The sequence below is a fragment of the Genypterus blacodes genome, unplaced genomic scaffold, assembly GCF_046128005.1.
Source record: "Genypterus blacodes isolate CSIRO-AG114 ecotype Tasmania unplaced genomic scaffold, CSIRO-AGI_Gbla_v1 ptg000044l_1, whole genome shotgun sequence".
In the NCBI taxonomy this organism is placed as follows: domain Eukaryota; kingdom Metazoa; phylum Chordata; class Actinopteri; order Ophidiiformes; family Ophidiidae; genus Genypterus; species Genypterus blacodes.
In genome coordinates, this window is record NW_027466857.1 from 9,135,734 (window position 1) to 9,149,970 (window position 14,237).

General features: G+C 47.0%; 1 long non-coding RNA gene across 2 annotated transcripts in view; it reads right to left on the reverse strand.

The window, feature by feature from the left end:
- Positions 1-234: 234 nt before the first annotated feature.
- The window catches only part of LOC142999520 (uncharacterized), a 37,720-nt gene continuing 23,717 nt past the window's right edge, over positions 235-14,237 (reverse strand). For both annotated transcript variants that reach the window (XR_012963323.1, XR_012963322.1), the window contains exon 6: positions 235-1,538. This is a non-coding gene — a long non-coding RNA (uncharacterized LOC142999520). The remainder of the gene's footprint in view (positions 1,539-14,237) is intronic.

A 14,237-nucleotide genomic window follows, 5' to 3' on the forward strand; every position in this document is an offset into this window, starting at 1 on the left:
ATAAATAATAAATAATAAATATCCCTTTTTCACTTTTTTTTCAAGTAAGTACTCTAGATCTGCTTGCATGGTTCATTAAAGGTTAAATATTTACATTTACTCATTTGGCAGATGTGTTTATCCAAAGCGACACACCGGGTAAATTCAGATGCATTTGCAACTACACAAAGTGATATAACTTTTACAGCACTTAAAAAGAATGAACATAAGCAGTTTTACTTATATTATGTTTATGTCAAGACAAAGTGAAAATCAACCAATTAAAATTACTAATTAGTCTTATTTTTCCTGGGGAGTTATCTTCCTAATCTTGTCACACTGTCCACATTTCTTTGCAAGCAAACAACAAACATCCACAGGCGTCACCATCGAGCCAAACAAACACGTAGCGTGAGTCATTTAGATGTCACGAACACGACCGCGGCTTGATAAAGTGCAGTGATTCACCTGCCATCGCGCGTAATGACACATCCTGACTGAACTTTGAAAGGGTTATTCTCATTTTTTCTGGATTATCTTGATCTTCTGAGACCACAAGTGAGATTTACACGTCCGCAAACATTCACCAGACGATCCAACAGGAAGTACATATCTGCCTGTAGCCATCTACCTGGCTAGAGCTTTCATTTTCCTCAAGAGTTACATCATAAACAAAATACGACGAAGGGCCAGTCACTGAACTTTACACACACATACCTCTGCACATACAGCACATGGTGGGCATGTACGCTGATAATGCCTGACAGGCTGATACTGAATGACAGATAGGAGGCTCTCACTCACAATTGCGACAATACCCTGAGCCATCCGACGCAGGGGCCCCATGTTCCCCGGCTGGGCTTACACCCTGGTCAGGTATGTAGCGTGCAATTATCACGCTAGCTCAGAACGCGACATAATCAGCAGGTGATGTACCATTAAGTGTGGAGGCGGTGGAGCAAACAACTTTAAAGAGAGACCACTAGTGTCAGGTGTCAAGATTTGCTGCACCTGACTTATTTTCCTCTGTCTCACGACGACACAGGGTGTTCTCCAAGGTGAGCGCTGAGAACTGAGGCCAGGGTGGGTGTGCCCAAGCATGCTAGAATGTGTGTAGGTGTGCTCACAAGTTTTAAAAATAGGCCATACCTGAGAAACGAGAGCGAACCAACAGGACAAACACATGTGTGTGTGTTTATGTTTGTTTGGAGCAAGAGTGTGTGAATGTGACTTGTCGTGTGGCATGCGAGTGTGTAAGGATTCCATCATCAGACAACTAGACAGACAGGAGACATGGTGGGAATGTGCATATGCGTGTGTGTGGTTGTGTGTGTGTGTGAACATGTTTTGTTGTTTTTCAGTTGCGTGGTAGATGTGCTGTATGTAAATATGAGGAAGTAAAGTCTGGTTGTGTGCTCGAAAACACATTTGAGAGATCTGCGTGATTATTGCATTTAATGCACATGTGCGTGTGTGTGCGTGTGTGTTTAGCCATGTCTGCAGGGTGAGGTGGAGGCCAATGTTTGGCAGCAGGTCTGGCACGTCTTTCAGGCCCCAACCTGCACAAGAGAGAGAGAGAGAGAGAGAGAGAGAGAGAGAGAGAGAGAGAGAGAGAGAGAGAGAGAGAGAGAGAGGGAGGGAGGACAAGTTAGGAAGAGAGAAAGGCAGAGTGAGAGAGAGAGAGAGAGAGAGAGAGAGACATAAAGGAAAATTAAATGTCTGTGTGGCTTCCTGTGATATACTTCATAAACAACACCATGACCAGTGAGCAGTGAAAGCTCCGGGGCACCATGAGGCCAAACACAGATTTAGCCCACCTGACTGACACACACACACACGCACGCACGCACGCACGCACGCACGCACGCACGCACACACACACTGAAGTTCACTGAACAGTTTTTTTATATTCTATTTTCAAAGTCTACTCTTAATTAATCAACAAGTTTAAACTTGTACCATTTCCTGAGTCATTTACATTACTTTCGGTTAAAGTCTAAACACCCATAAGCAGCTTTTACAAATGTAAGCAGTGTGTGTGTATATATGTGTGTGTGTGTGTGGCCGTGTGGTCGTGTGTGTGTGTGTGTGTGGCCGCACGTGTGTGTGTGTGTGTGTGTGTGTGGCCGTGTGTGTGTGTGTGTGTGGCCGCGCGCGCGCGCGTGTGTGTGTGTGTGTGTGTGTGTGTGTGTGTGTGTGTGTGTGTGCGGTCAGATCTGCAGGTGATATATTTGTATTTGAGATTTTTCCTTTTTCCTCACATATTCTCGCCTTTATCTGGCTGAGAGAACGCGTCGGTGGCGGCAGGCAGGCAGGTGGGGGATCTGCGTGTGTTTTGCTCTGACATTTCACCCAGGCACGACGCTGTTGATTAACACGTTGTGTTCTTGCAGTCGTGCATGGGAGCGAACTGGTACAAAATATTTGCCTGTTTTTTTTCTCAAAATGTAACTTTGCTCTCCCCTGAGTCCTCATATTGCTCACACACTTCACTCTGATTTTGATTTGAGCTTTTATATCTCGTGATTTAGTGTCAGATATCTACATTAAACATGGATGGTGCGCTTGAGCTTACATCTGTCTTCAGGTTGTGTTAGAGCGGTGGAGTCTCCAAGATTACAGGTTACATTTCCAAATTAAGTCAAAGCTGTTCAGAGGATATTGTTAGATAAAAGGATTTCCCGAATAATATCTAGATAATACCCTCACCTATACAGGAACACTTCTAAAGAGAGTATGTGTCCCCTAAGGCAGTAAATCACTCCACATTGTGACTATCGCACAAAAGTAACGTTGGAGAGTGTATCAACTCCATAACCTCAAAGGAAATCTCTATTCAGCGGCCATAAAAGAGCGCCTTACCCCTCTATCGCTGTGGGGCCGGTTATAGAAAGGGAGAATGGATTAAGAGAGAAAACAGAGAGGAGAAAAGTGGAGTGTACAGGTGAAGTCCTATGGCTATGGAGGTTTGCTCAGCTGTGCGTTATTCTATTCCGCGCCCCACCCAGTAACCAAAGGCAGGGATATCTTTCCATTTCACTCCTTTCCGCCCTCGCCCTCCCTCTCTCCATCTCTCGCTCTTTCATATTTGCACAGGTGAGAGGACAGCCAGCCGTCCAATAGGTGTGTGTGTGTGTGTGTGGTGGGAGACTTGAAAGTCAGGTTTGCCTGGTGGAAGAAATTCACCTGGTGGACTGTGGATGGATGGAGATCTGGGGGGGGGGGGGTTAGGGTTAGTCGACCTTTTGTCTGGAGAGACAGACAGCAAACATGCAAATGCACATGAAAAACGGAGGAATGCCGCCTCAAAAGATCATTTGTCATAATGAGCTGTAACGCGCTGAAAGATGAGGGGGGAGGGGCACGGCGGCGTAAACAACTCAGGAACAAGATGTTGGATGAGGTAGGTGAGGTATGAGGAGTCGCTGAGAAACAAATGTGAGACGAGGGCAAGAGCGTGAGGCAGGTGGAGCGGCGTGGTGCGGTGTTGGAGTCATCATGGGTGGGGAGGTTTTGCTTCTCGGGCCAAAAGTTCAGAGCGAGGCAGAGCGAGCAGGTAACCTTAGCCTAACATGTGCCAGAGCCTCACGTGTTCCTCTCATTGTCTTAGCAGGTTTGGAGCTCAGGTTTCTGGAGCAGCAGCGAGCTTCCTGGAAGCTAGGAGGGAACCGCGCCACCCACTCCCCCGCACCCACCCCCGCCACCCCGCACAGGTAAACATGCACTGACAATAAGCAAACAAGCATAATAAGTCAACACACACGCACGCTGGCATGGAGCTGTGAAATGCTGCTTTTCTTTTTTTTGTCCGCCTGTGAGAGCTCAAGGACGAACGCACACCAACAGGCAAAGAGTCGCGCAGGTTGTTCGCAATCAAAGTAAGCCTGTTCTCTGACAGAGAATGAGGATGACCCACTCGGCTCATTCCCTTCAGAAAAAACATTCAATCCATTTGATATAATGGTGGCAACTAGAGAAACGAGTTGTAAATCACCATAATTACCACAACGGCTGTGTCAAGAGAGTCTCACTTAGACACATGAGGCAAGATGAGCAGACATGCGGATATGTACACCAGAGGCTATTTCCCTCTCTTGTCTGTCTTCCTCGCACTTGCTCTCCTCTGGAGAAATACTTGAAAGGATCTTAGTCTGATTCTTATCTGACTTTGTGAAATGAGTTTCCTCCGTCATCTCTCGTCTCTTGTCTACTTTCCGGCTTTTCTAAAGTTGGTGCGTTGGGTATCGTTGAGTGTTACCCGCACATCTCAAAACTTATTTCATCTCATCTCTTTCTCTATAGGCCTCTTTCTGCTGCCACTCTGTCGTCCGGCAGAAGGGCCCCGGCGAGGCCTGCCCGAAGAGCTGCAGTAATGCTGTGATGTCATTGGAATTCCATGAGGCCCACACAATGCCTGCAGTGGCACTTGGTTGCCCATTCTTCGGCGAGACTAGGTAACCTTCCCTCATATTGTTTAATTAGAAACATTCAGCTGTACTTTCCTATGTGCGGTCAAATAACTGTGGTGCTTCCAATTTTTCCAATTAGTATTAGTTCCAGTCTTTCCCTCAGATTATTTACAGTATTGGCGTCACCATAACAAAGTGACATCATCCAAAACCAACAGGGTTACAACAATGCCGTCAAAACTAGCAAAGTTACAACAGACCATCTCCACAACAACATCACTACACCAGCCATAGATACGGAGGAAGAAAGAGAGCAAGAGAGAGAGAGAAAGGAGAGAGAGTAGAACAAAGTCTATTGGCTGACGACACAGGATCCTGATGTTTTTCCTAACCTGGATCACTGGCCTACATTTTACAAGCAGGTATCCTCAAAACTGGCTAGTGTATCATATAACTAACCAGTGTCGTTGCTGTAACGGTGCCATAGATTCTGCGTCTCTCTCTCTCCGTGGGGGGCAAAGGGCCTTGTCTTGAATGCCACTCGTCACTCTTTTGATTGCTGTTGTCTGGGTGCTCTGGCTAATGGGCCCTCATTGGGAGAACAAAGCACCCCAAGAGTGAGAGCTACGTCGGCTGCAGTGGGAGGGAACCAATGCAGGTATGTTCTGTCTCACCTGATCAGCTCATGGCTGCGCTCGTGCTAAGTCACTGAATCACCCAGATAAGAATAAACACAGTCACATACGTACGTCGATGGGAAAAGAAAAGTAAAGTGAGAGTGGATTCTTTGTGATAAATTATGGGGAAAAACAGCCAAAACCAAAGGGAACACACTGTTCCAGCTATGTTTTTCTTAGCGATTCCACATGAATGACTGAAAAATGTTCCAAATGTGTTTTTAAAGTTTGACAAACAATCTCTCCAAGTGTCACAATGCAGCACACACTGAACTACATCCGCACGCTGCTGTGTAAGTACTGCAGATGTGAGGCTTGTCTGTGAGCCTATTGAGTTACAGGGGTGGAGAAATTAAAGCAGCACAATGTGTTTAAAACAACAACATCAACAAATACCATTAAACTTAAACCAACACATCTCTGATTTCATTTGAACAAAGCCAGAACATTAGAAACTTCACAAGGCTGTGCTATAGAACTGCATTGTACTGTCAGGCGTTAATGTTATTTTGTTCAAACATCTTCTTCACCCCTCCACCTGGGAAGTTACGAGAAATCCGAGTGGAGTCTGATGCTCCTCTGCATGTTGGAGTGAGAAGCTTCTGCAGAGCCCCGGGGCGCCGTGTGAAGGTGTGAATGCTAACCTGCTGCAATCTGTATGCCACAGAGAAAAAACAATCCATGCTAATCTGCTGCCACAGACAGGAGTCCAGTTAGGCCAATCAGCAGGGGAATCATCTGGAGTGGAGAGGTTCTCAGAGAAGCCCAGATCAAGCTCCTGATTGCAGCCGGGGCCATTTACAGCTCGAGAGCAATGATGGCTGCCTGGGTCAGCGTTGATGGCGAAGACCTGACTACACCGCCAGAGACCTGACTAACTCACCTGGCACGCACACACGCAATAATGTGCATACATGCATGAACGGAACACACTTTCACGCACACTCCCACTCACTCCTTGTGCCACCAACAGGCTTGTACATGTCACTGACTATCGCTGCCGAGACTGACCCTGCCAGGTTTAACCGTGCCCTGCAGGCTTGGGGTTGACCCTTTGCATTTCACAGCAACAACAACAACAACAACAACAACAACAACAAACAAAACAACCCGGGGGGAGCTCCTTCCTATGAACCCGGGAGAGAGAGAAAATGGGAAATTGCCCTCGCCCTGCAGGGCCGTATATGTAAATAGACGGGAAAGGGTGACGTTTGTATGAATGAATGGGTGAGGGGGGGGTTCAGATGTTAAGTGAGTGAGGGGAGAGCAAGAGAGGGAGGGAGAGAGGGAGAGAGGGAGGGAGGGAGGGAGGATGTCACCATCAAGAGGAGTTTTCTATAGAGCATCCACTTTGATCTGACCGGTCCATATTACATTGGTAGAAAGAGGAAGGACCACAGGAGAAGAAAGGCCTCTTCAAAGTGACCTCGTGCCTTTCCTCGGATGTGACCAAAGATACTGGCAGCGTCACTCGAAGCGTCCCCGCCCACAAACCCTTAAAGCTTAATGATTGACCCTTTCTATGTTGAAAGTGCAACCGCAGCTCTCATTAATATTCGTTTAGAACCAAAAGTAAAACCACCACTCTGTATCAATATTTTGGTTACAAAGCGGAGGCAAAATGCAATTCCTGCCCGGGAGGTGTGGCCGTCAGTTGTCGCTACAGGAGACGAGCCGTTTTTTAAACACTGTTGTCCTTGAATGACTTTGTGACAGGACCAAAGTTTACAAGAGGAGGAACGGCACCTATTGAATGAAGCGCTTTGAAGATAATGGGGTCACGCAGCTGCCGGGTGCCTTTTAATAAAAATTGATGTGCTGCTGCTTGTGTGCGAGCGGATCGTGGTATTAAGAAAGAGTTAATGCAGGGTTTGTCCCGTGCGTGTGTTTTTTTTGTGTGTTTTTTGAAAGTGGCCGCACACGTTGCCCCAGGTCCTGTGTGGGTGTAGAGAGGCTGGCTTTGACGTGCAACGCTGCCGCTGCTGTTTCTAGAATGGGCAGGTGAGTACATGCACATGTGAGCACCCACCCCACCCCACCCCGGCCTGGCCCCCCCCGCCACCGACACACACGCACACAGGCACAGAGTCACGGGATGTATCATCAAACTCATTCATATAAGGCATATGCAGGTTAAAATAAGATATCAGAGTAGAATTCTCCTATTGTTTTAAGGTGAAATATCATAGCAGACTACATATAAATAAACATTGTACCTTTTATTTTAACTTCCCGGAAGCAGTAAGGGATTCTCATTCTGCTTTGTAATCTGACAGTAACACGCAGGGCTTACAGGCCATCTTAAACTGCTGATAGAGCTTGGAAACCATGACTACTCTTGGCACATTTACCCTGTTTTAGACCCCGGGGGCATGACTCATAACACCAACACCAACACTTAGTAGTGTAGGGATCCGTTTGTTGGAAGCTCTCGGCTTTCACACTGGTGGGAATAAATGGGAAGCTTCCAGCCGCTTGTTTACTGTACAACCCCAGAGCTAGCGAGGCCTGGTGAGGGCGAGGAGGGGAGGCGAGAGGGAGACTTTTAGGGTGCCCAGAGTTTTTGGGGGTGAGTGGGTCTATTTAGCCCCCAGCAGATCCCCCACCCCACCCTGCGCCCCCCTCCTCTCCCCTTCCCTCCCCCTCCACCATCCCTCTCCTCCCCCTGGCTTTGTGTACCCTGAGCCCACTCCTCCCCCTTTTGTCACCCGGGCATTCCGCTTTGGTTAGCACACACAATGGGCCCTCAGTGCTCACCCTCCTGACACTGCATTCTGCCTGTGCACCAGGGAGTGGGCACGGGAAGGGGAGGGGGGAAACGGGGGTCCGGGGCGAAGGGGGGGGTTAAAGGATGACAGCAACTCACCCCATGTGACCAAAATGCCATCAAGTATCCCCCCACCACCACCGCCGCCGCCACCGCCACTCCCCTGTTTCAAAGGCTATCGTTTAATTTCAGCCGTCCACACAGATGGGCAGTAAAACGAGTGCCAGTGGGCCCGGTTGGCACGGTGAAAAACAAAACCTCGACTTCACTCGCCAAACAAACTAACAGGTGTCTCTCATGGCTGACTGGCGATGTGGAGCTGCTCCATCTCGGTTCTCAAACAGTCTGTGTGCCCAGCGCTGTGTGTGCACACACCCTAAACATCATTTTTAAGACCTGGCTTCAGGATATATTTGTTTATGTCTGAAATGTAATGCCTCAAATAGACGACAGTAAGAATAAAATTGGCATAATTACAAGTGGAAGCTTTACTGCTCTGACGTGTTTATCAAAGATTTGGAAGCAGTCCTGGGCTCCAGCAGCTTTGGCCCCCTGACATAATGGCAGAGTTTGACACGCTTATCTTATTTTGTAAATAGCTGCACACATAAACCAAAAAAACTTAAATTCAGGAAAGTAAGCAAATAAAAAAACAAGAACCGGTGAACAAATACTGAGTAGTTACAGACGTTTCCTTTCTAATCTGGAGAAGCAGAACTATCTATTAACGAAAACCACAAAACACTTTGACAGGCGTTATCTGACACGGCCTCGGATATTATAATAAAGTCGAGAATGAAGAACGGAGGAGCACAATGTCTAGACTATAAACTAACACATCATTTAACTTTCTGAAAAATAAGGAGTGAGTGAGGACCGATGGGTGGGTGTGTGTGTGTGTGTGTGTGTGTGTGTGTGTGTGTGTGTGTGTGGAAGCAGCTCAGAGTCGGTGGGGGTTAGTTTGAGTTTCAAAGACCCTGCTTGTTCGCCCATATTTCACACCACGGTGACATCTTAAAGCCTAGACAGGCCTGGTTGCTTCGCCCTCTCTTTCACTTTCTGAGAAAGAAGGGGAATTGGGATGTGAGGGAGGGGGCACTGAAATATATGCAAATGGTCCCCCAGAGGGGATACGAATTTTATGGGTTTAGAATTTAGTTCAGCCAACCTGAATAATCAAATGTGGGAACAAAAAAACTAGCCCCCTGCAATCCCACCACCACAACTCCATACCTCCAGCTTCAACCCCCAACCTCAGGCCTCATCTCTCCACCCTCCTGCCAAGTCTCCACATAAGAGGAGCTCAGTACATCCAAACTCTTATTAGGATCTCCTTACGGGGCATGGTAAGGAAAGAGAAATGAAGGGGAGATGAAGAGGAGGAGGGGGTTTGAGGAAGCAAGAAGAGGGGCTAGTGTACCTGATCAGGCAGAACTGCCGGCTCCTGATTACGACACCATTTTCTCAGCAGGCTTCCCAGCCTCATCCTGCTTCTGTGAATATGGAGCACAGGGCCAGCCAATCCCCACCGCGCTCCTTCTCATCTAATGGCAGAATTAAGACCGTTTAGAGTGATTTCCTCTGCCTTCATGGTCGCACTCTAAAAGAACTGAATCTTTTTTCCCTTTGCGCCGATTTACAATGTGGGGGGTCTGGCATGCGAGGGGTGAGAGAAAAGTTCTACATGACTGAACATAACATTACAACAGGTGGGGAATTGAGCCGAGACTCTGCAGAACATGGCTGAGAACATTTTTACATCACTTATTCATTATAGTTGTATTAAAGCAATTTTTCAGCATAATAGAACATTTTTACCTAGTAGGAAATAATCGCTGACAGAGCTCAGGCCAAGTAAATTCATACCTAAATCTAAGCATAATGTGATAAAAAATATACAAAGTGTTGTTGTGTCATATTCATTCACATGTAAATGATCGTTTTCGTTAGTATTCAAAATGAGCTTCAGATGTGATATGTCATCGATTTGAGAACCACACTTTCCTTATACTATAGGTTTCATGTTATGGAGCACCAGCCCACTGTGTGTGCACGTGATTATGTAAAACACCCACAAACCATTTGCATACGGTCCAACACCTGCATTTGTAGAATTCACACATTTAGTGACTTTGTGTTATTAAAATCACCAAGAGAATTTTTTTTGTAAAGTTTTTTTCTGCTTCCTTCGTGTCACAATGCATAAGAGATGATTTAACACCTCCCAAAAGCAACACCTGAAGAATTTTAGAAAGTAAAACCCCCAAAAATCTCCATGCAAATGAACAAGAAAACAGTGAATAGAGACTAATCATTTATCCTCAATGGAACACCGCCTCAGGCTATATGTAGGCTCACTTCTCACTATACAGTTACTTTGTTTACATTAACATTCAATATCATGTTAAAGATTGTTAGTTGTGATTTATTATAACAAGACATTGATTTTAGACAAGTGACTGAAGTGGTGGCATAAGCACACCAAAGCTTGAAAGCTGATCATGTGTCAGATCAAACTGATTCATAATGACACTAACCCAAACAGAGTGCAAATCTGGACGTAAATCTGCTTAAACTCACCCTTCTATGTCAAACTACATTAAATCAAGCCCATCACTCTGACATACAGCTTAGCGCCATATCAAACAGCCACAGTTTGAACCTGTTGCTCCTGTATTTCCCATGCTGTCTAATGATTCCCCCACTTTTCCTTGGACCTCCAGTAGACTCAAATCCTTCAGCTTTATTGCCCAGACTCAAGGGCTGCAGGTGCACAGGCCACAAAAGGGAGAGAGGGAAGGAGGGAGTGAGGGGAGAGGGGTGAGGGTGGAGGAGGGGATGGGAAAGAGAATGGTCAGCGGGGAGATAAGAGAGGAAGAAACATAGCTCACCGCCCCCCTCTCTCTCCCCATCCCACCGTGGTTTAACCTCTACACCCCCCCATCCTAACCCCCTCCACCCCTGCCTCCTCCACCCCTCTCCTGCCCCTTGCAGACCCACTCCGTCTTACTCGGCTGCCCTGCCACACGTGAGAAGAGTGCAAACGGCAAGCGGTGCCAACGGCCTGGCTGGGTGTGTGTGTGTATGTGTGTGTGTGTGCTGGGAGGCAGGTGTGGCAGGGCGGCCGTGCTGCGGGAGCGGCCCCCTTTTCTTCCGAGCAAGCAGAGGAGCAATAATAACTGGAAGGTACAGCTGTGCCCACTGAGGCTTGCCCTCCACCTCACCCTGTGGTGGCCCCTCAACCTCAGCTCACCCTGCTGCCCCCTGCTCCTGCCCTCCACCGCCGCTCATACAAGTATCAACCACGACTCTTTACCTCTAAATTCAACTTTCTTTCAACCTGATCTTGAGGGAAAGTTACATTTTATGAGATACTTTTTTAATTTGAATATTCTTAATTTGCAGCTACTTTCTGCTTCTAAATGTCAAAGGAAAATATCGCACTTAATTTCACTCCACTACATTTATTTGATGGCTACAGCACCTAATTCAACATAAGATCAAACTAAAAAAGAAACTATTATCAGGTGAAAATATGTAAACAAAGGCATACTTCACTTTAATGCCTGAGTTTCAGAAAGGAAAATAGGTAAGAGGATTTAGTCCTAGATAAAACAAAATCTCCTATTTTAATTAATGTCAAACTGAAATAAAAAGTTGTTGAAAGATCTTGCAACTCCAATTGTCGCCATTTTCCTTATTGACGTACCAAACATATTAATGCAACAATAATATAATATCCTGATTTAAAATCCCCATTTATTTACACACTGGATAGGCAATATTTTCACTTATAATACTTACATATTTTTGTCTCTACTTGAGGTGCAAATGTTCACTATAGTGTGTCCAAAAACAAAATGCAAAGATAATTCTCAAACGGCTGTGAGATGTAGGATTTTGCAGCAGTGTGGTTTCCATGAGTCAGGTTAAAGGAGGGCCTGAACAAAGCCTGTGACTCATCGATATAGAAGAACCTGCGTGAAGAGGAAAAGCAGGAATTCAAGATTCATTCATTCAAGATTAGCGTGTAGGGTCCGTGTGCTGACTGCACCTCGGGCCTCCACCTGTAGATTAAAAGGCGCCCAGTATTGGTTACCTCTATACATTTACACACATACATAGTGTGTTGGTGCTTACACTCTAGCTCTCTCTCTCTCTCTCACTGACATGCATACGTAAACACTCAAACTTGCCTATGTTACTGGAGCTCGCGAGCAGAGCCACACGCCCTCGGGGACAGGAATAACAGGCCACTCCAGAGCAGGAGGACATCGGAGACACAGTGGCACCACACAGGCATGATGACTCTTTAACGTCTCCTTATCTCCATCCTTAATCCCCGGCTGCCTCATCGTCATCAACTGTTTACACCAAGCACAAGTCAAGAGTAAGCGCAGAAAATGGACTTTCCTACTTCTGAATAACTAAACTCCTCTAGAAAGCCATTGAGGAAGGCCTCTAGTATGGAGACTTATAGTGAATAAGGATTGAAATTTACATGACAACTTAGGAAAAATGCTTTTTTATTACTCATTCATCCCCTAAATCACTTGGCACCCCCGCTTCTTTCCTCTGCCTGAGCTATTAAATCACCATCTTGACCTTGCGACCTGGGGCCGCAACCATAAAGAGCCCCCCGTGGGTCAGAGGCCTGATTGTAACATTTGAATATGAAATGGACTCGGTTGGGCCTGGAAACAGCCCCATGCACTAAGACACAGGCTGACCCCCAGGAGAGAGGCCTGCCTCAGCGGCCCCGGGCCCGGAGGCTCCCTCTCCCGCTCCCCTCTTAGCGCTGGATTTACTTGGACTTGAAGAGGGAGCGAGAGAGGGCTGAAGTTAGGAGGTGGAGGAAGGAGGGGCGCTGGGAGGTGGATGGACGGGGCGGGGGCGGGGGGTGAGAGAGGAGAAAGGAGAGGGCAGTCATTTGAATAAGACAAGAAGCGATTGGGGTTTGCATGACAAAGGAGCCCGCCATCTCCCCTGATTGGTGTCACAGTGCGGCACTAAAGCCATGCAGGTCCCCCGGAGTGGGGTGATGTGTGGAGCACAGGCATGTTTATGCATCCAAGGTGTGATACTGGGGAGGGAATGTAGGTGGGGGCCCGTCGTTAAGTTTCGGGCTCAACTGAAGACGTGAAGAAGTGTGCATTTTCTTAAAAGGGGACGTAGTTTACTCTATTCTGACAAAAAAAGTGAGTGAAGAAGAATGCAAAACTAATTTCCACTAATGATCAAAATATAAAACTTTAAACTAAAAAGTTCTCAAAGTAGAAGCAAGCCCCAAATACTTGTTTTTGTCTCCACCTTGTCCGTTCCACCCTCTTCAACCCAAACCACTTAATTATTCCAGAGAGGTGTGAAAACCCCACCCCAGCCCACCGACGTGTCTACAACCTGCAGCTATTGTCCCCCCGCTGGGCTGTCAGCAGAGTCGTCAGCGTCGTCAGCGACCGCAGGTGGAACCCTGGCACCGGCGAGTCCCGATCGTTCACGCATCCACTCTCGCTCTCGACCCCCTCGTCTCTGACTTGACGGAAACAATGACAACACAATAATCAAGACGAGAGGGGATCATATTCTGTGGCTGTGCAGGGGGATTTCACAGCTCGATAAGTTTGGACAATTTATTTACAATCCCCATTATTACAGGTCTCGGGGGACCGGTGTATGCATAAATATGGATGCATTTCCACAGAGATGGACAGGCAGATTAGCCGGAGCTCAGGTCACTCGGGGGAGCTATTCACTCAGAGATGCAACAGAAATGCGAGAAAAAGTAGGAGAGGGAGCAAAAAAAAGAGAAGGGAGGAAGACGAAGGAGGGAGCTCATACACACACACACACTGTGTATAAACACACACGCACGTACACACCCCCCGTAGACAAAGCTTCTCCAAGCTCATCTGGGCAGTGCTGGCCCTCGGGGACACACCTCCAAGAGAGATGGCCCGACTAACTCTCCATGGCAACTAATCAATAAGTGACACAGTCAGTCAGGACTGACCCACAGCTGAGTGTGTTCCACCTCCCCCCAGGTTCCCAGGGTTTACACTCCTATAAACCACACACACACACACACACACACACTTAAAGATGTGGTCAGCCCCATGGATATAAATCTCTGCTAGTATTTGCTGTATGATGGCGGTCATATGTATCCGTGTGAGGGAACATACTTCAGGGGTTTTGTCGGGGGCAAAGGTGGAGATAGAGGTGATGGTGCGTATTAAATGAACACGGTTTCTGACAATAGGGATATGATCAGAGAGCATCTGATGGAGCATACACACACACTTAAAACACCGCCATTGTCTACGTGTCAATCTGTGTTCCCTCTCACTGTCCCGGAGAAACACTAATCGATATCTGTGGCCTAGATGAGACCCCTAATCTTCCCCA